This window comes from Lineus longissimus, chromosome 18 (genome assembly GCF_910592395.1).
Source record: "Lineus longissimus chromosome 18, tnLinLong1.2, whole genome shotgun sequence".
Lineage (NCBI taxonomy): Eukaryota > Metazoa > Nemertea > Pilidiophora > Heteronemertea > Lineidae > Lineus > Lineus longissimus.
Genome location: NC_088325.1, coordinates 12,062,070 through 12,085,463, shown reverse-complemented (window position 1 = coordinate 12,085,463; position 23,394 = coordinate 12,062,070). Strand labels below are relative to the sequence as shown.

General features: G+C 39.9%; 1 protein-coding gene across 4 annotated transcripts in view; it reads left to right on the top strand.

Annotated features, from left to right (window-relative positions):
* Positions 1–23,394, top strand: part of LOC135502001 (kin of IRRE-like protein 1) — a 289,676-nt gene that overhangs the window by 24,581 nt on the left and 241,701 nt on the right. For all 4 annotated transcript variants that reach the window (XM_064794418.1, XM_064794412.1, XM_064794417.1 and 1 more), the window contains exons 3-4: positions 11,306–11,375; positions 19,444–19,531. The gene's annotated coding sequence lies outside the window, so the exon portion shown is untranslated. The remainder of the gene's footprint in view (positions 1–11,305; positions 11,376–19,443; positions 19,532–23,394) is intronic.

Here is a 23,394-nt window from a genome sequence, read left to right as displayed (position 1 = left end):
TAAATTTTTTTAATGGTGTTGGGCTATAAACCTAATGCAGAATGAATTACATGATGTAGTTATAGAATACGATTAAATTCAAGTTCAATTCAATACTGGCTTATATAAGTACAATTTGTTTTGCATTGTGGTCACTTTTGAATTACTGGAGTTTGAAATTTATATTTGGTGTCAGTATACCCTGCTGTAAATTTTGTTGATTGACAAATGGGCACAAAGTTGGCACAGGTGAAGAGACGCATGAGGGTAGTTCCCTGGACACAAAGATGAAACAGAGGTCATCCTTCCAAGAGTCTTGCCTACCAACTACTGATTATGAACCAGCCGACACTGATCTCCCCTCTCTCTCAGGTCAGCACTACTCATAGATCCTTTAAAGGCATACGCTGTTCTTTAAAAATTTGAAATCTGCAATTGGATTTTAAAGTTTTCAATTTCATAATTGCATACTGAATATAAATTTCAACACTGCCGTTGTGTGGACAAATATACAAATACTACAGACACCAAGTTCCAGCAAGGTTTCACTGCAGCATTGTGTGTAACAGCATCTCTATTTTCTTGACTCACAACCAAATACGAAAAGCTTACCCCTTTAACAAACTTGCTAATCAGAAGACTCGGTATTAAACCTGATCAATAGGTCAAGACTGAGGATATCGAGGCGCTGTACTATAATCCAGTTTTCTTTGTCGTGGACATCGATCAAATAATCTGGAGCTGACGATAAGTCTAAGCTCGCTTATTTAGTATTAGTGATCATATCATTGCACCAAACGAACCATTTTAAAGGTATTCTGTCCAAGGCTGATAATCTAAAGTCATATTTGTTGCAGAAGTTTTAATTTCAGTGAAACATGAGATAATTAAAATTTAAGGTTTACAAGCAAATATTTTTGAAAAGTACATGACTGTACCACTTGTAAGTAATGGTTTTTGGTGAATCTGTGAAGTACTGTATGTCTATCATCGATGTTTTTTGAAGCGGTGAATAGTACTAACTGATGTCTTTGCAATTTGTCACTTTGACAAAACATCAACAATTCATTTCATGCTCAATTTAACTGACCAAAGATTGAACCCGCTACCACACTTCACCCTTATACCACCCAGCGTAGTTGCTCATCTCACCGACTTTGGAGTATTAAGTGATCTCAAGCCATGATGGACAAGCCAAACGGACACTATCCAATTACATAGGCTACTGCTGCACCTGTTTAACCCAGCCTCTCCATAACTGACCACAAGGGAACATTATCTTGCCCAGATGGACCAGTTAACCAGCGTTACTACCTCGTAATGGTCTTATTTGACTCATAACCATTTGCCAACACCTTAAGCCCAATTTTGTCCACCTTGAGGCAGTTAGAGGCCAGGGTAATGGGATGCTGGTAGTTTGTATCAAGAAGTATTAGTCAGGGTAGGAACCAGAAATGATTATCTTTGGCAAGTAAGCTTATGATTGTTACACATGTAGGACACAACTTGAACAGCAACATGGGCATTGCAGTGAGTATTGGCACATGGTGGAATGGCCTTGGATCTCAGGTTAGGACTCATTATCAGAACGGTGTTGGTGTGATATCTGAAACTGTCACATTATGCCTGATCGTGGGCAAGGCACTTTGCTGTATTTGCAGGACACTTTACTGAAACATGAATGAAGATTCTGTGTACCAGCTGCAGGGAAAGATATTGGCATTTCAAAAAGAACACGCCAATATCTTTCAAGGTTTTTGTCACAGATCAGTTTGACAGTCACACCACGTTTCTTTCCCTTATGCATGATTGTTAGCCAGAATCTTCGTCTTGGCTTCATTATCCAAATGATTCAAATTCACAACATTCTTAAGTGACACCATCAGCATGAGAGAATAGACAGCTAATCAATGTGAGATATCGTCTACTAATTATAATGATTAATTGTTACTCATTATTTCAAATTGATTGAGCCATATCCGCTGGTGTTACTTGTTTCTTCTGCTATTATGATCGGTGGTGATATGGACATTCTACTTGTTCACCCCCCCCCCCCCAACCACACACATTATCACACTGATGTCTCCTGAACGTTATGGTCTATACTTCCTTTAAATACAGCTAGGATCGTGATAAGTTGCAAAACCCTTGGTGGTCAAGATGGGGATTAGTATGAATTTGTTACTCGTCAATCTAATTTCAGAGCTCATCTTTCAAGGACATGCTGTCTCTAATACAGAGGTGTCTTGATTACAGAGTTAAAATGAAATAGCGATGACAAGTTTCAGACCAAAACCAGTATTTTTGATAAAGGGGGTGTCCTTATAAGAGAGGTTTCCCTGAAGAGAACTGGTGCTGCTCTATTTCTCACTAACACAAATGTTACATATTGATTAGTTGGAATCTTATCAAGTGTTACATGTATCTACATGAATTTGGGCCAGATCTCTGACTTAAATTGCACACAAAATGGATTTGAAATTAAAAATTCCATAACAATATCGAAAAGATGAAGATTGTAGCAGATTTGACTTTTTGTCCGAGAGAGATTAGAAAGAGGGAGTTGAATGCGAAATAGAAGAGCAACATTTAATCTCATAATTCCAAAAGCTTTGTAGTCTTTTTAAACATGTCTTGTTTTCGATATCAAAGTTGGCAATTCCGATCAATAAAACTGATAGCACCTTTCATGAAATTTGAAATGTCTCAAATGTCAAATTTGATATTGATTTTGCTTCACTGCGGTTTAAATTGCCACATGATTTGCTTTGCAATAAGCTGAAACTGTCAATTCTGTGGTATATAAAATAATCAGGGGAGAAAAGTGGTGTATTGATCTTCTTTAGAGTTTTTTGGAAGCATTGCATATCATACGAAAAGATAATACATAATAGCATGATAAATTGGTGAAGGGAACCTTTGAGAAAAAAGAGTTAAATTTCAGGAATGTGAAATGGTAAGCTAAAATCCATGCTGCATAAAAAGTCTTTCTGAACCATCAGCAACATTATCAGCAATGGTGCGATTTTGGCCTACATGATGAGTGGTCTACAAGAAGTAAATCCAGCTCTCTCGGTTCATGAAATGAGGGAAAGGTGGTAAGAAAAAAAAAGAAAGAAAAAAAGAATTAAACAGCGGAGAACATTAAGAAGAAAAAAAGTGGATGGCAATTATTCATGTAATTAGGGCATCGTCAAAACAATTACGATTTCCCATCCTCTGATGATGTCTTCTTCCACCTGTTTTTCCCACAAGGCACCTGTCTTGGCTCCAGCACAGCGGGAATTAATTGCATTTTGGTGTTGATCTTTGCCGGTGGTGTGTTTACGCGTTAGGGAGGTAGCGACAATATTTGTCCAGCAAAGAGGAAATTGCGAATGTTTGGCTCCGTTCATTTGATCAGGTCAGGAGACCTATCCGATTCTCTTCAAGCGGGTTCCCATTCTTTGGCTTTATCTTCAAGGAAACCAGACCGGTAAAGGACTTTCAGCTTTTTCTTTGAAGACAAAATGTTTGAGCCTGGTCTCAATCTCATCTCATTCGATGCCAACTAAATTGCCAACTCAGCTATTTCTCTCAGATCATCTCAGATGTTCTTTTTGTTAACCAGAGTCCTTCTATACAGAGTCATTCACTTTCCCACTGGCTTCAACATCAAAGATCTATTCTGTTCCTTAAAGAGCAAAGAGCACTCTCAGCCATGTTACACTAAAACCATCCAACATGTCCAAGCGCAACTGGAATGTCCCAGATTGTCGTCTCTGCTCTTTCTGTCACAATCATCTCAGATGTTCTTATGTTAAGAAGAGTCCTTCTGTAAAGAGTCTTTTTCCTTCATATGGCTTCAACATCAAAGTGTTTACTCAGCTCTAAAAATGAGGTGTGGGAAAGAGCACTCTTAACCATGTTACACCCAAAAGCAATCCAACATGCTCAAGCACAACTACCGGAATGTGCCACATTGTCATCTCTGCTCTTTCTCCCACAATTTCCTCAGATGTTCTTTAAATGAGAACCAGAGTCCTTCTGTACCCAGTCAGGTCGTTTTCGTTCAGATGGCTTCTACATCAAAGATCTACTTAGTTCTAGAAATGTGCTGTGGGAAAGAGCACTCTCAGCCATGTTGCACCCAAAAGCCATCCAACTTGCTCAAGCACAACTCGAATGTCAGAGAAAAAACGACTATTGAAGAAACAAGTTGCCACATCTCACATTTTCAGTATTCACATTTGGCATGTTTGGCAAAAACTCTAGCTTATCTTACAAAGCGACAATGAACATGATTTGACCACACTTCCCAGTTGCTTGCTATCAGTTCAGCAAATGGCCCGAAAATCTATAATCAAGTAGTCGTCCTTTGAGTAGAGTTCTTGCCTAGGATTTGCTTTGATATTGTGCCACCTTTCCATCTGTTTCTTCCATTCTATACCTTCCCTTTGGGTATAGTTTTCCAAGGCAGTTATCCGGCCAACTTTGATAACTTTGATACTAAACGTCAATCGCATCTCCAATTTTTATGCAACCCAAGTATCAAGTTCTTGCTTTGATGGTCAGTTTTTTTTTTTACTGTTTTTCTAATTCTCTTCAGAAAAATTGCCACTTGAGCACGAATGCAACATCACTCAGGAGACTACTTTTTCTACTTACATGGCTAAGGCCAGTTAAAAGTGAAAATTGTTTTCTTTCCTGATCCTGGTGTGTGTGTTTCTGATGTGTTCATATGTACCCAGACCCAGCACAGTTTTAAAGGGTTTTAAAATGATGAAATAACAAATTCGTGTTTTTGCTTAAAAACAATATTTTGGTTCTCCCTTGAACTGATGTGGCTGGGAATGAGAAACAATACTTTATTTTACCTGGCCTCAGGAAGTGGCACGGCATGAAATCCGTTACGCGTGGCTTATTTTCAATGAAACTGATCCATTATGAAATCGATAAATGGATAACATTTTGATCAATAATCTGATCTGCGGCAGTACTATGGTTGATATTGTTATCAGTTGGTGTGTCTGTGGCCAGGTGGCTCTCGTTCTTTTGACAAATTGAGGAGGCGTAGGAGAAGACTTGCCTACATAAGCTAGACAAACCCTCCAATGTCAGTAAGCTTTGTTTCACATCATTTCAGGATTCTATTGCTACACAATTAGGCCATTCACACAAAAAAGACCCTACAAGATCTGATCGAATCTGAATGGGGTATACTAAACTCACTTATAAAATCTCATTCCACAATTACCATCGCCCTTCTGTTCAGAATGAAGGTCAATCCAGTATCCATTACGGTTTCTGAAATCAATTTCTCAAGACTTTTCCTGTAGTTCTATAGGTTTGCTGATGGTTACATGATAATATTTGATTTAACATGTTAACTAATGATGACACTTGATATTGGGTAATCATTTACATCTGTAATCTTACATGTCATGAGCATTCCAAATGACCAACACTCCTCTCGTCAAAGAGACGATTGATCTACTATTGTCCGTTTAACGTCTCTTGAATCCATTTCTCAAGGCTGGGCCTGTAGTGCTATAGGATTGTTGATTTGGTGTGGGAAACATCCACATTTACCACAAAGATTGACACCTGCCTCGATACTGCCTCAGCCTTCACAATGACAGCTTTTTGTCAAGTGAGCATTTCTTAGAGATATTGGGTGATTTTATTCACCAACCGTATTGGCCAAAATCTTTTCCTCAGAGGGAGATTTTCTTGTCCAAATATCCAGTTACCACAGAGAGTATTTGAGGTACTTGACAATTACCCTGTTAATGAACTAACATCATGTGTCACTTGTACAATTTCGGTTTTCAGCATGTTCAACGGTGTATGTGAAGCATTTCAGGTGCAGCTCTATACTGCAGTAATGCTCACAACTGCAATTGTGGACATCTTGATGTGAACCTTGACCATGTGTTCCCCAAGATAAAATGAGGGAGCAGGTTTTCTCCTAGATGCAGAATTGAGGGGGAATACAGGTATGGTAAACCTTTCTTCATACGAGTTGAAAATTTTCAAAAGTCAAAAACATTTTGGGACTGATGATGTCTCTTCATTTTGAGCAGAAAACAAAATTAAGTGAAAAAAATATTTGGACTTAGAAATGTTCTTATCTTTCAGAGTTGAAATTCAAAATTTTGAAAAATTTTCAAATCAAAAATTTTTTGGGACTGATGATGTCTCTTCATTTTGAGCAGAAAAAAATCAAGTGAAAAAAATATTTGGACTTAGAAATTTTCTCATCTTCCAGAGTTGAACTTTTTTATAACAAGATGATCATAACCTGGACTTGCCCCATAATGCTTGGAGTTTAGGATTTTGATTCTTTGGCATGTCATCACATCCTTCAGAGTCAATCTCCTGGTGACCCACTCTCTGGTCAGAGGAATATACCAGTGACATTCAGAATATTCAATTTGATTCATTCATTTCACATAGAAAGTGAGAACCCATTGATGGTGTCAGTCAAATGCTAGGAGTAGAGGATGGGGGCATCTTTCAGACTCCATCTGCTGGTAACCCACTCTCTTTTCAGAACAATATACCAGTTGCATTCAGATGATTCAATTTGACTCCTTCTTTTCATAAAGAAAGTGAGAAACCAGTAATGGTCTTGGTGAAATTAGCGCCGGACGTTCTGTCCAAGTCATGCTGTCAAAACCCATCAGAATGATGTCCCCAAGTTTATGGCTAATCACAACATAACAACAGAGTTGAGTGCCAGCCATGGTCACACTGAGATACTTTCCTGCTACTCCCCCATAACTCAATCAAAAGTTGGCAATGTCGACCAATTATGGCATCATCTAAGTAATAATTACCCTTGGTTGCTGTGTGATGTCACTTACCTGGTCACGCGGAAGTGTGGGATGCCATAAAGGTTATTTTAGTTATGTAGTTATTTGTCATTTTGTGATGGCTGCCTAAATTATTTATCAGTAATAAAAGGATGGGATTGACTGATTAGTAATGAAAGGAACATAAAGTTGATGAGATGGCTTGGTATGTCCCCTATCGTATTTTTCTTTGGACAGGTTGATTATTTTTGATATCAAAGTATCCAAGTCCTCAGTCCACGGGTGGCCATTGATATTTGGTTGGTGGGATCTTGTGGCTGTGCGTGGGTAACGTGAGACCTTCGAGCTGGAAGGCGCATCAGTGGTACACCAATTCTTCTTCTTCTGCGTTCAGATTTTCATAACCATTATAACCTCAAGTCGTGCGCCGCGACAAAATCGGCTGTTTGTTGCAGGTCTTCGGCTGTTCCCCATAGCTTAGTCTTCAGTGACAATGGCTCCGGCCAAAAGTCCTGTCTTCTTTTCATCAAGGGACAGTCCTGCAGAATGTGCCTTGGCGTTTGTTCGCCGAGTCCACATTCGCATGAAGCAGTTGGATGGAGCCCAAGTCTCTTCAGGTGCTGGTGGAGTTGGTACACCAATAATGTGCCACTGATGCGATTTGGGGGATGTCAGTTGTGATTTGGACTGTGCTTTCTGTGACTGCTGGATCAACTCTACATGTTTTATGTCTGTCCTTGCTGCAATTTCCTAAACAAAGTTCAAGTGACATGCCTATGCATGATCAAAGTGAGAGAAATAGTGAAAAAGGTGGTGTCATCAGAAATGACACAGTATCCCTCATGGTGCCTTCAACAACCTTGAACTTGCATGCACCTCTCAAAACCACAACTCCACCGCAGGACATCATCACAGCTATGAACTTTTATGACCTCCTCGACCATCTCTTGCATTAAGCATTGTCTTCGAGCTACAATTTGTGATTTCCGTGCAAAAAATCACCTTTGAAGACGTCATCGGCAGAAAATTGGGATTTTTGTAAAATGCTGCAGCATAATTGGCTTCGTAATGCAAATGACAGCTCTAATGGCTACAGGAGCGATGGTTGGAGAAAATGTCCGAGAAACCTCAGGCTACCTTTGTTGATCAGAAATAGTTACTGGTGTGATTTGGCAAAATAAGCTAATATCGAATGACGGAAGTCGTGATATGATGGTCAGCGTTGTCGTGAAACTTTTTACTTTTTTTATTAGGAAAAGAATTTGTGGCTTACTTCGAAACAGAAATTGAGACCCTCTCGTTTGTGGACTGGGAGCCACTGCCAGCTGGTGGGTCGGGAATGAACTACCCTTAGCTTGTTACTGCGAGCATTGTCATTGTGTGATATTGATTTACTGAAGAAGACGGCTTAGTTTTGGGTTGTTTGGTACGTTAATGGATTTTCAGAACATTGATGGAGCAAAAATTGTGCAAAAGTGGCAAGCAACTCATTAACAAACGGAAATAGGAAAGTTTATCATGTGATAGACCTAAAAAATCCCTATTTGGATAGTTTCATGTGTCTTTCAGTCAGATATCCTCAGCAAAGTGTCACCTTCATACAGAGGTCACCATTCTGTGATCTTTCATATCTTTCTGCTCGGTCAGTTTTGAGCAATTTTCACGAAGATAGATGTCAATCCAATTGACTTTCTATAAGCAACTTTGTGGAACTCCTTTGCACCTCTGAAAGTATAAGACAGTGTGTGTTGAGTTGTATCTGTAGCCACTTTTGGACGAAGATTGTCCTCAAAGGTTAAAGTTCAAAGTGAAGAAGCTCAATGAGTTACAAAGCCAATCAGGTTAATTACCTCACCAGCAAACTGAGCAGGTACTTGATTACCATTTGATGCAACTTTGAGGAGGCACGGAATTTTTCTACGCTTAATAAACCTATTTGATTGTCTATTTAGCTGCGCCTTGGGGCAGAAATTACTCAACCAAATGGAGACCACGGAAGCTAATTTCTTATCCGGGTTATAACAGTTGCTGAAGATTTCATCAGGCGTGAAATCGTGAATTATTCAAGGAAATTTCATGATTTTGCCCAAAGCGCTTAACTTCGAAGCTGATTGCCCTGAAGGTGTTTTTGTGAGTGGGATGTCCTTTTCATAGTAAATGCGTAGCTAGTTAGTCAAGTGGTCTAGAGTTTGGAAATTTCAGGCTAATTTGGTTGCGTTATTAGTTCATACTGTCGAGTGGGTGAAGTGAACAGCTGGTTGGGAAAGGTTACAGTTATAATTTAGTAAACCGTGATCTCAAGTTGGTGGTGCTGCTTTTGTGTTCGAGTTTTATGAAATTTGGATGAAGTTTGGTGATTAAATTATCAAGCCTTAATCCAGCAGTGCTGAAAATCAGTCACAATTTCAAAATGGTCATGCTTTTGTATGCATATCCTGGCATCAGAATAAATGGCAGAAGCCTGGTGATACCTCTCAACTTCAGTGATCAGTGATCCAGGGGTGTAACTTCCCACTTGAGAGATGTCACAGTATCATTAGCCCAATTTAGAAGGACACAGGTCCGCGTTCCCATCGTTGGTCCAGTTCCTAGTTCCCATCAATGGTTCAGTTTTCATTGTGCATCTTGTGTGCTAGTTTGAACAGCTTCTCAAAGATATTTAAGGGTCCTTGTTACACAATGAGCAGCAGGTCCAGTGCTGTCCTCACAAAAGTTTTCAGGGGGTATAAGTTTCTCCCAGGCACTTGTAAGGGTGTTCTCTTTGGTAATCTAAACCATCACATTGTTGAGGTAAGGCCAGTTGCTTTAGGTCCAGTAATGAGCAGCTGAAGATTCTCAATCTCATCATTAAGTTCCTCCCTAAAGGCTTTACGGGATGTAACTAGAGAATTCAAGTTGGCCAGAGGTCCTTTTGGATTTCGCATGGTGTCTCTTATAATAGTCATTTCAAGTTTAATTGCCAACCATTTTGGAGCTGGATAGATCAGATGGGGGAAATCAGTTTATTTCTTTGGATTGAATGTAATCCTATCCTAAAGGTAGTACGGTATAAAGGGGTCTGCAGTAGCTTTTGGTACATCAGCATTAGCCGGCAAGGGTTTTACCAGCCTTCCATGTGCACTGGACTATTTTGGGGAGGGGGTTGGCTAATGTCCAAATAACCCTGTACTGGCCGTGATGCAGGTGACCAAATGCTAGCAACTTAAACACTGCCTCATGTAGTACAATAGATTCAATTGTGGCTAATGTGAAGCTGTCACTTGGAACTTGGAACTTTGGCCAGTTATTATCCCAAGGAACTGCTTTCCGGGTGGTATTAGCTTTAGCTCGAATAGCAACACGCACAATGGGATGGCTTTGAAATTCTACCCCAGTCACCTGCCCCCTTGAGATGTGTACCCTTGTCCAGGGGTAATGTGATCCCTGCCACTCGTAATCCTTCTGTTGACTGAGTGTGACGCTGGGTATTCTGTGAGAGGTGGCCTCAAGTGAGACGTGATGGTGTGTGTTTGGACAACACGTGCCATAATGGCTGTTTCATTTGTTTGGGAAATCAAAATCTTTGTCGGTAATGATGCCTATTTGGTCTGTGATGAGTGACCTATGGGAAAATCGTTTAAAAAAAACTCGATAGCTGAGTAGCCCTGGGTGGAATGTGATGGCAATGCGAGTGTTTGGACAAAACGACGTGCCGTAATGACTGGTTTGTTTGTTTGGGAAATCAGGATTGTTAATGGTGAATTTGTTTAGTCAATGATGAGTGTTCCATTGGGAAAAAATGTCTTGACCATTCACTCGCTGCGTGTGATGGGACGATAATGCAACACTTGCCGTAAAATTAGGTTCAAATCAGAAGGAAAAACATTGCTGATTTGATGATTCATGGGGGAAAATAATGAAGAGAAAACAACACTCAGTTCAGAAACTTATGTTTAAAGTGCTGACGGCTGCTGTATAAATACATGAACAGAACGGGGTCAGATGTTGCATAGTCAGCTGATGGTTTCGTATGGTAGAAATAAAGATTGGCCCAAATTTTCACCATGACCTTCGTCCCTTATGAATCCATTTGGTAGTTTTATATCTCAATAACTAACTTCTTCTTCAATTTATCCACGGATATATCAGGATGCTCTGACGAAATGTGGGTATAAGAGAAAGTAGAAATTGCAATACCATTTATTGAGATGGTCCCAAGTAGCCAAAGCCTCTCACCCCAATGGGTCATAAAGATATTGGTCAAAGACCAGCTGACGTACTATTTATTGAGATGCCCCCCCCCATAATAGCCAAAGCCTCACATCCGCTATGGGTCATGAAGATATTGGTCAAAGACCAGCTGTACTATTCATTGAGATGCCCCCCCCCCATAATAGCCAAAGCCTCACATCCGCTATGGGTCATGAAGATATTGGTCAAAGACCAGCTGTACTATTCATTGAGATGGTCCCCCAATGTCCATTGTACCACAAGTAGCTCTCGAACGCGACTTTCGTCATGCTTCAATGAATACTCATCTTCATTCACAGATAAATCGAGATTCTCTTCATATTGGAAGAAACGCGATATTTGACGTGGGATTTATAGCTCTCTTGAATGGTAAGTGAGATATTCTTTTTAAATCTTTTTGTGTGTATTGATTGTGTTGGCTTGAAAGTGATATGATGTGTTCACAAAGAAGAACTTCGGCAATGCTTTATTGGTTTATAGTACTATAACATGACATTTTGTAGGCCGACCTTGATTTTAATAGTAAATGTTTCAGCTAATTTTGTCCCTCAACCTCCGCAAGAGTAGGGGGCATTATGTTTTATCAGAGTTGTTTAAAAGATATCCGATGTGCTTACCCATATGACCCTTGGCATTAATTTCAGTCTGACTGCTAAGATGTGTCCAATTTAAAAAGAAAATCCGATCTGTGTCGTGCCCTAGCTATTTGATAACGGGTTAGAAATCGGATTTAAAAGGCATTATCGAAAATTGGTTGATTGTCTTTCTTATCAGCGAATAGGTTTTTTTAGTTCAATCAATCAAGTCCTTTGATCTTTGTTCAGATTGAGCCTGTAATGCCATGAGTAAGCTTTAGAAAAAAAAGAGATTATTTTAGGGACTGTGTTTTCAGATGATAAGACCATGCTTCTTTAAGTCATTATTATTCGTTCATTTAACAAAACAGTCAATAGTGAGACATGAAGGATTTCCGTAATGGCATACTTGACTTGCATATTTTGAAAGAACAATAGTGCCCCATAGCATCAAACAGTTTCTGGTTCTACACATCTTGAAGATACCGCCAAAAAAAGTGTTGTTACGCATTTGCTACACCCCTGAAATCTGCCCTTCACTGCCAGACTAGTTGTACTTTTCTTCTAAGATAACCATTGGCCACTGTGGAAGTTTCATCAAGCTTATAAATCGTGTCACGACGGGTATATAGGGTTGACATCCCCATGACCAGCTCCTGTAAGAAGATTACTACACCTCCCCAGTAACGGAGGGGAATACTAGCTTATGTGTAATAGGGATTAGTCTCGAGTCCACACCCAGGGACCTCACCTCTATTCTGAGCTCAAGTATCGACGTCTTTCTTCTCAAGGGGATAGTTACAAAATCTATTTGAACGAGCATCAATACTACAGTTTATACCCAGGGAGGGATCTTCACCTCGATTCAGATATGTCAGAGCTGATGATGTATCGATATCTTTCTTCTCAAGGGGATAGTTACAAAATCTATTTGAATGAGCACTGACACTACACACTACCTTGTTTTATCACCGTGTTTGTGAAAGTTGTCGCTATTTCACAATCAGTGGCATTCCTGTCACGAAGTTATGATCACACCCCTCTCACTCATAAATCTTCAGCTAGACATACTTCTTGTCAAAGTTACAAAAATCAGATGAAATGACCCCTTCTATATCTCAGCCCCCAGTAACCCTGCAAGGTTCCCCAGCCTTAGAAACCGACTCCAGTGACATTGCTGTTGACGGCTTAGGTGATCTCAGCTTTACCAGGGCACCAATCTACATGATGAATCAACTAATTTTCTGGCAAGGTGCACCAATTGTCACGGGGGAGATTTAAGAAAGACCAGCAAAGCCGAGACAGCGTGAATGTCATGAATTGATCCATTTTGAGACAAATGCGGCCATTTCTTGGTGAGGTCTCATTACACCTTGACGCAATAGTTGACTCTATTGGAACAAATCAAGCATGATTCACGAAGCCTAATTTTTTTCATGATAATTCTTCTGGTCAATGAGCTGCAAAATTGCAGGTAAAGCCGACTAGCTGATTTTGGAGTCAAAGTGGCCCTGTCATATAATGCAGGCAAAGATGTTTTTGTTGGTACTTTCTCATTTTGAGGACCCGTGCGGAGATTGGTTTGAGTTTTACCTTGTTCAATGTTTTGCCAACATCTCATTATAAAAAAGGCTTTGTCAAAGATTTGCAATCCACTGCCCACTGACACAGATATCTCCCCCCTAGACCAAAAAGCTAGCTGATCAGATGCAGTACACTGCTGATATTGCGAAGTCGAACACTAAACAATCCTTCAGATTGACTTTGTGAGGTATCAGCAATGAGTCCTGCCACCAGTTGGCCCATATCAATCATCGGATATCACATTACCAATGCTATCACAGACTCCAACAAGCGGGAGAACAAGATTACAGGCGACCACTCACCCAAATCACCAATAGCTGCCATGTCAAACAAACTATCACATGAATATATGAAGTTAGACATGTTAGAAGTGCCCCACGCCTTATATCATGTTGGTGAGCAAGGCGTCAAGTAGAGATCACTTCTTCGTCACATCACATATTCTACATCATAAATGTTGTTACTTTATCAAAGAGTTGGCTAAAAAATCAAGTGGTCTTGAACTAAAGAAACCCCACTCGGGTGCCAACAGGCGCTATTTTTCGATAATTTCCCATTAACATTCATAAGGCTGGCCGCATATTTTCAATAAGAACCTGAGAAATAAGTCACCCAAGTAGGAATCAGAACGGAGCCCTGAAGATCCCAGGACGATTTTGACCCAAATTATGACTTGCTGTTATCGGATTACAAAGTTTTTGATTAGATTTGTGTGAATGGCGCAAGTTTCTTGGCCGCTGATGGCAATTTTTTAAATATCATGTTGTACTCCAAGGAATGTATTATGAAACATTCAGATGTTCTTTAGATCGTTATTGGGGTAATGTTATGACCAGCATTTTAGTGGCTGGTCTTGATGAGTGGCCTAGTCCAGACCACTCTAGAAGTTGAAGTCTTGTCCAAATATCTTTCCAAAACCCCTACCTCAAACAGTGACTACTTTTGATGTCTACAGGTATGGAGAGAGTTGTGAGCTCTTTCGCATGAGGATGTTTCTATTCAGGAACCAAACTCATAATCTCATTTTAAGGGAAAAGGGGCTTAACTGTGGCTCAGCGGTTAGACCGACAGGCTCATAATCAGAGGGTCATGGGTTCGGCTCTCATGACAGGCATGACAGTTGATACTTCCCATGGTGTTGAGCTTGAACTGGAATATACATGCATATAGTTGTGGAAATAACATGTCAAAGTGCATTTGAATAATTGAACTGTTCAAAAGTGTGCTGTTTACCATGTTCGCTACAATGCCCGGAATTTAGCGTGTCTGTACACTGCGATCCATATGCCCGCCTTGATCCGTAATTCAGTCTTCCACTGCAGGACGACAGCAAAAATAAGAGAATATATTGGTCTATTTCGATATAAACCTACTGCTTTTTCCAATTTTCTCCATTAACTACTTAGGAGCCTTTCTGGTGTCTAGACATGGAATAGCGAGTTTTTGTCATCTTATATGTCATTGTAAATAGCTTTTTTCCACCTCTGTGACATCAACTTCTCCAAACGACTTGGCCACACCAAAAAGGATAGACTGCGGCGACCAAATTGAATCATCCTTCCGCTATAGACTGTTGCTAACTTGATCTTAGCAGCTCAGTCTCTCCAGTAGAGTCTCATTATGCCCCTAATGAAAAGCGCCAGATAGCCTTTCATATTGTGGTATCCTATCCACAGGCAGAGAGCCAGGGGTCCTTTGACCATGTTGGTAAGGATCCTAGGAAGGCTTGGTGGCTAGATTGACTATGGAGGCCAGCGCTGCTTGGCTGGACTGACCAGAGGCGGATCCAGGAGAAAGGGGTTCTCCAACAACACTCCTAGATCCCAGTGTGGCTTAGTGGCTACAGATAAACTTCGCATATCTATAAGACATATCAGATGTTACTTCAGACCAGCACTGTTAGTATTTTTGAGAAATATAGAACTGTACCCATGTTGTCATTATCATGAGTATCAGAATCCTTGCTTCGCTTTAAAGAAATATTCTTCCTTGGGTGCCATTTAAAAGTTAAACCACCACTAAGCCAAAGGTATTAACCCCGCCTAGAATCAAAATCCTGCCGGAATATCTATCAGGAGTAATCGGGAAATAATTCCCAGTGTCACCTCAAGGTTTAATTTGGATGTCAGATTTAGACGCAGAAAGTCGAGGCTGTCTGATGGCGAGTGATCGATTCGTACGACTAATATGGCTAAAGTGACTGCTTTAGACGCTATTCCTAACTTTTGAGAAAGAACTTTGCCATGGGTTGTTTAGGTAAAGCTAAATGGATACCATCTAAACCCGTGAACAAATTATGTATGGAAGCCTTGTTTGTCTTACCCAGTTAAAGTCAACACAGCTTTGCCTGATACTTGTATGTCTGTTGGCTAATTACCAACTTTTGGTCCTGGAGCCGCAGAGGGGGCAATAGGCTCTCTACGGGAGGGGGAGAGGCGAAGACCGGCAGCGGGCAGCGTCTGGGGCAGTTGCCCTCCCTGCCCACCACCCCTCTAAAAATGGCCTTCAGCAATCCCTTTGGGTGATATTCCTTCACTCTATGAGGGAGGATTGCTAGTGTTGTGGATCTGGGTTTCAGGGGTTAAAAGTATTAACTAAAATATATATGCATATTCAGTGCAATATGCAGTGTCTCCTTGGGTTGATTTTATTGTACTCATTCTGGGATGATCCACAGCTAAATGCATGTAGTTAGGTGAGGGAACGTATATTTCTGCTATTATGGGATTATATGGGGATTATAAGCCATTGGTACATGGTGTAGTGTACATAGTTTGACTGGGCATTTAGGATGAAGTTTTGTAATGTATAGGTATTGTCTGAGTGAGTAGGGGCCGTTTAGTCACCCTTGAACATGGGCTGTTGCATCTGGGTGTCAGGGGTTGGGGAGGGCCTGAGACTAAGGTTTTGTTATGCCACGAGACACGAAGAGAGAAAGACCAAAAATATACCGGTCCAGAGAATAACCGAATTGCCTGAAGAGACCAGCTTCATCGCTGTAAACGACCTAACTTCCGCCATCGGCATCATCACCTGACGCAGCGCCACCTGTCGGATTACCTGCTAAGTAGTGCCGCGCAAAGTGGCCAGTATTCATAATACGCCCAAAATTACAACACTAGCGATGGGAAGCATGTCAAGTTAGTGTATAAAATGGCACCCAAGTGATACGACCACTCATGGGAGCGAGGTTTAATGGTCGTGTCACCGTGAGCTGGTGTGCACAACATGTGCTTGTTTTGCCTTCGACAGTTCTTCCTCGGATTTTGGTGAGGCGCACTTACAAAAGCGCAACTGTGGTTGTCCGCTTACCAAATCGAGCTGCAGCCAATAGCAATGCTTAGCCTTTCTTCTCTCGTGAACTTGTTGGCCTTTCGATTGATTTGACATTAATTTGCCTAAGAATAAGATATCCAGCGCTGGAGCCAGTGTGACCGATAATCATTCTAGCGAGTGTGAAAAACGATAGAATTCTGACCCAGAATTGTGAAGAGGTGGATTGACTGGTTTTCTTGCATGAAAAAGTGGTGTCTATATGCTTGTATGTGGCTTCTATTATAGCATGCATGCCATGAGATGTATGTGTTCTTTCCTAACACGTTGAATAGGTAACCGGAAAAACGCCGACCGACCGACCGACCGACTGACCGACTGACCTGCCAACCTACCGTCATATGCAGTATCCCTTTCGCTTCTCTATAGCACATGTATCTGTGTAGTGCCCAGCGCAATGGACGTGATGGAGTCCGACGTGTCTGACAGCAGCATCTCCAGTCAATTATACCGGGAAAACGAGCCCACGCGGTAAGGAACTGATAACGATACTCTAAAGATATGCTTTGTCTACATGGTCGGTGGATATAAAAACATGATTTGGGCCTAGTATATGCACTGTAGTTTTTCTACTCGAGTGTCTCGACCGATGCAATGCATGAACTGCAACGCGCAACATGCATTTGTTGTCATTTGACCAGCTTACGTGCGCGTGTTTACAATTTCATTTCATATGACCTGCTATCGTGGATTGGATATATCACATTGACTTATGAGTAGGTTGGCAGGTCAGTCGGTCGGTCGGTCGGTCGGTCGGTCGGTCGGCGTTTTTCCGGTTACCCGTTGAATATACCAGAATCGGAGTGTTAACTTTGTTTAAATATCAAATACAACATTCCCATTGGTGAATTGTTCACTTCCTCCGATATACCAGTACAGATGATAATTTCATTCCATTCGGTAATAATGTCATTATCCTGAATAACTTGCACTAAGTAGTCAAAATGTTTGTCAACAAGTCCACTAGAATGACAGTAATTACCCAGAATAGATTACTTGAGCATTTGGGATGGGGAAAAAAAATCTATAAATACACTTTTTCGGTACATATTTTCAACTGTGTCTCAGTTGAATCTATTCTGATGATGGTTTCAAGTGTTAGGTCCGAAAATTTGGAAGGGGAGGGGGATCAGCCTTATCAAGTGAGCACTGAAGGTGCAATCTTGATATTGAAGAGCAATCTGAGGGCAACATTGTAAAATAAAATTAGGAGTTAGTTATGTGCTTTATATTGTAGAGAAATCAAGACAATCATTCCACAAAGACAAAATTTTAACTCGGTTTGTCATCCTAAACATGACCCGTGTTGTTCTATGAGTTGTCTTTCCACGTCCCAAAACCTAGTTATGTTTTCATAGCAAATACTGCATGATAATTTGGAATTTATGACATTCACAATGATGTATGCATATAAGCATAACTTGTGACTGTATTGTGATAACATCTATATGAGGAAATGCTAGTATCGCTTCATGGAGAGTTTAATGTCGTCAAATATTTTATTTGTGATGAGTACAATTAGGACGGATTTTGGTGGGACGTATTGGCGATAGCTGAAAGTTGTCAGTTTGTGGAATAACTTGAGATTGTATTTGAATGTTGATGTCCATGCATGCATACTGTTTTATGGTAGGTTTGTTCGACATTTCTGACAACTCTTCCTTAAGTGTTTGGATTGTCTGGCCAATCTTATCATTAATAGCGAATTCTCAAGACGCACCAGTGCGGGCCGACTGAAGAATTCACTGGCCCTACTTGCTCCAGTGATGATTGCCTCTTCTTTCGTCAAACATGTCAAACAAAACTAGGCTTGGGACCTTTTTGGGGAAATGGCAGTGGATTCTCAAGCCAGTCCACCAATAAAGTACTATTGTTTTGTGCTAAACCTCTACCGATATATATATATATGTGTTTTTAGAGAACACTAGGCAAACTCACAGAACAATTTAAAAAAAAGAACAGTTGAAAATTGGATACAATCTGTATCGCAATCAAAATTATCGGTTCCTGAATACAGACACTTGTGCGCAATTTCTAAAAAAAGCAATTACAAGTATCAATTTATAATTCATGTCATTATGGAAATATGTGTCATCAATTTGAAGGTTTTTTCTTATGCATTGATATTCATATGTTTGTTATCAGCTAAATTGATTATGTGTAAGTATTTGGTTATAGTCTGTGATTTTTATGAAATATTGGCAAAGTTTGACGGTTATTTCTCCAAGATAAATTACCTCTAGTTTTATTTCAAGTTGATAAACTGTATTCCAGTCAGTTGCACTATGAAATACTCGACAAGTACTTGCTAAAGATCCCTTGCGTTGCCGTTACTTTATAAGTAAGATTAAAGTAAGATTAAAATCTATTCCGAGGATATTTTGTGTTCCATAATTGGCAACGAGTGTATTTAAGGATTTAAAACTTGATTCTAATACTCCAGAAGTGTAAGACAGTTAGAGACCATTGGTTAATAGGTCTTAGACATGGATTTTCATGCCGGTCAATTTGCTCAGGATTACAGTTAAGACAGGCTGGGCTGGTCACCCAGTTTGATATTTGTGTCGAATTTTGGAAAAAAAAAATGTTGGCATGTTTGGAGTGTCATCTCATTTTCAAAAGGTAAAGAAACAGTCGTACTAATTCCAAATTTGAGGTTGCCAAGCTTAGTGTCACAAACAGTACCAGCTTTTGGCTGTCAGAGTGGTCAAGAGCTCCATCATTCGAACCCTGCAGTCGGCATGAGACTAGGTCTCTCATCTAACTTGCCTTATTCCAAGGAGGTGTATGAGCTGGAAATGCCCAGGTTGTAGTGCTGATTGAGTAGCCAATCTAAGTTTGATTGAAAAATTCAGAGTAGATCTGGGTTAAAGAGAGCACATCTCAATTTGAGCTTGGCTAGCATTGAAATCACTTCAACATATTAATGTTTTGACATTTTCCAGGTCTCCATAAGAGTTGATTTCTCAATGAGGATATTCTGATTACCATTAACTTTGAAATCAAAGGATTATAGATCCAGGTTCTTCTAAGGTAAGTACTACATGTATCTAAGGTAAGTACTACATGTATCCTTTAAAGGCATATGCCAAACTTTGAAATTTGTGATGGGAATGTCAAAATAGAGCACTTTGATCAGAGGGCAACAAAACCAAGGGATTCCACTTCAAAAGTTGAAGTCAAAAGTCTTAGGGATTAAACCCATTGAAAATTTAATCCTGTTTAAGTATGTTATTATTTGAGATATTTTGATAGCTTTTTGTGGAGGAAAACTACTTGACACATCAAACTGTTAAATGACAGTGGTCCCACATCCTACTTTGACCAATCATGCCAATCTCAATACAAATGAAAGTCGTTGATTTAGTCATAAAATCGACTGAAATCTTGAATCTAGCTGAACTCAAGAAGTATATTTCATACCGTTTCAATCCAAGGTCCATGCTGTGACCTATTTTCTGTCTATGAGCCAAGCTGAAAACATTTGACCATGTTGACGTAAAATAAATATTTTCTGACACAAATGCTCCGGCAATTTAAGTATTTGTCCTTTAGTATCCTGCGAAAAAAATAACTGGAGGGCTCGGCTGCATATCTAGCTTGCTGTGCACCTCGAGTTTCAGGATGTGTGTACTTTTTATTTTCAGTTTTTTTAAGTCGGATTTGTTTCGAAATCCTAAACAAACTTTCAACAGTCCTCGGGGGCTGTCCTGATTTACCTAAAGCTATAAACAGTGCGTAAGTAAAATGACCTTAAAAGTTGGCCTAACTCTGTTATATCTATATCAAATACATGTTTTATTTTGTTTTTAAATCGAATATTAATCATTGCCCCAACATGCACGGGCTTTGGAAAACATAGACATTTTTTCCTATTTTTAAAGATTTTGTTGCCAAAGTGTCAATATCGTGTAGAATTAATCTCATAATTGAAACGCAGAACCATGACTGAAATAATACAAAAATAGGTCCTAATTTTGTTAAATGTCCCAGCGACTGAATCGGCATGATCAATGCCAGTCAAAATGAGCATTAAACTCAACAAACATCCCAAACCATTCTAAAGTGACGTCCCAGTATATTATAGAAATCCTCTCGGGAAATCTTATTTATTTAACATGATGAGCACCCGTGGATTCATGTTCCCACGTTCGCCATTTATAGTAGAATCATTCAAAAGACACTGCATTTTCATGTAGTGTTTTACTGGGCTGCTTGTGTGCTTTATGAGTTCTCAAAACATACTTTTAACAAGATGTGCATGTCGGACATCAAATTAATTGAATCAAATGCACAATTTCTATGCCAATGGATCATATTGTGCCGCTTTTTGAGCAATAAAAATGTTCCTCCAGTTACAAACTGGTAGAAATGTTTAAAAAATTTACAATTTCACTCACACATTTAATTATTTACGTAACTAATGCACTGATGTTTACCAACGGATTTTCCCCAGTTAGAGTTGAGTGACTCGGCTGTGTTTTAATTCAATGAAACACATCCCTGCCATGACAGTGGGAGTCTAACTTCTGTGTGCTTGCGTGATTTTTGAATATTGTCGCCTTGTGAATGGAGGATAAAATTCAATGTGACATTTGTCGGTAGTACAATTTTGAAGTAATGTTCAAATGGCTGCCTTTTTGGCGGTTTTAAAATGGCAATGGCACCCACGCATCAGAAAACTCCATTTTTGCCATTTTGAGAAAAGTGGGATTTAAGTGTGGAATTTCATTCAAAAATGCATTACAGGCATGGGTCTTAGTTGTCTAGTCCTATGGGTCTTAGTTTTCCAGTTGGGCCTTAGTTTTATAGTCCTATGGGGTCTTAGTTTGCTAGTTGGGTCTTAGTTTTATAGTCCTATGGGTCTTAGATTTCTAGTTGGGTCTTAGTTTTATAGTCATATGGGTCTTAGATTACTAGTTGGGTCTTAGTTTTATAGTCCTATGGGTCTTAGATTACTGATTGGGTCTTAGTTTTATAGTCATATGGGTCTTAGATTTCTAGTTGGGTCGTAGTTTTATAGTCATATGGGTCTTAGTCTTCTAGTTGGGTCTTAGTTTTATAGTCATATGGGTCTTAGTCTTCTAGTTGGGTCTTAGTTTTATAGCGTATTAGGTCTTAGGTTTATAGACACCCCTTCTCCACACATTCCTAGCCTTTGAAATCCTCCAGACCATACCAAATTGAGCCTACGTGACAACGTGATCTTTAACCTAGAAGATATTTGCTGGAAAGTTTCCTCATTCACGCATGGAATCTCTTAACACTCTACCGCAGTCAGACCATGAGCCTTTCATGAGTGGTTGAACTGCCAAAATTATATGATCCGTCTGTGAGACAACAAGTCTCTGGAAAGCCCACCAGAGAGCTTCAAGGCAGGTTTAGCTTTATGCCCCAACTCTCAGAAATAGAGGTATGCATGTATCTTGAAAGTTGATTCACTGAGAGACATTTCTCCAAAGAAACTGAAACAGAAATTTTATATTTGTATCATATCATGTAACGTGTGTCGAGTTAGAAGCACTTTCCCAGAGGCATTTCATTATGACTATTAAGAAAGTATCCAGATTTCCCAGCAAATTAGTATCGTATTTCAATAATTCTGTATTAAGTTGAATTTCTTTTAAATATGCGTAGGATTTAGAAATAAGTGTAGGACAGGAGTACCAGACAGTACCACACTTTCTTGGAACATGTGGAATTCGGCCTGAGGTAAAGAAAAGTTGTGCATGTCTGACTCAAAATATGCTTCATTACTTCTGCAAAGTAAGCTTTATCCAGCTGGTTCATTCTTTTGAGATGATTCTTCTTCTTCGCTTAATAGCGGCCAAGTAATTTAATTACTTAATACTGTAGTCAGCTGGTCATATTTCTCACAGGAACGAACGTCAGTCTGCAAAGAAAATCATCTGATCTTCCCTTGGGCACAACAGTATTTCCACCCTAAACTTAGTTAACCATGTACTAAAGTTGCCCTAAACTTGTTTGGTGTGACAACAGAGACTGTTCCTACATAACCGGTGGCAAATCAAGCTGGTATTGGGTGCAGCAATGGCACCCTTTCACAACTTCCTTAGATATGACTCCAATAACGGCTTGCCTATTGAATAAAACAAAAATGATATATGATTAATCTCTGCCGGGAATTTCCACCTTGAACTTTGTTTACCATGAAAAGTTTTAAATAGCATTGATGCTTTACAAATTACACTATAAAAGTTGACCTTGACAAAAAGTATTCAACCTAGCAGCTGTAATCTAGCTTGGTGTGGCTGTAGAGCCCCTACCAGTAACTCATTAGTACGGCTCTCATCGGATAAGATACTAGATACTCCAACAACAGCACAGCTACACCTTGACAAAAAAGCGTCGGTACCATCTCCCCAGGGTAGCGATGTATCAATTCCTGACTGAAATCTGCTTACCTTCTTGTGCCAGCACTCTTAATACAATTTGGAATTGCGAAGTAGACCATATTCCCCCTAACTGGTCAGCCCTGCTTGCCGCAGGGACCTGGTGACATTTCACATCTAAAAGCCAGGCTTAACGAGGTCAGGGTGCGGATGGAACTGACATATAAATATGGAGATACTGTTATTGAAACACGCTCGGAGCGTCTTGTGTGATTTCAAAGATATTATTGCCACGGACAGGTGACGGTAAGTAAGAGGTTTGGCCTTAAACAATATGTGGCAAGGTTTGGAAAAATCATTTTGCAAGATAGATATGGTTTAAATGATACTGGTTAACCAGAAAGACCAAGCAAAGCTCCCTGACTGACTGGCCTCTAGTCCTCTCTCCTTCTTGTGTGTGGGTATAAAAGATTCAGAAGTTATTCCGAAGCTGTTTCATAAAAAAGTTATACTGTTTCAATGTCAATTTTGACAGCCAATATC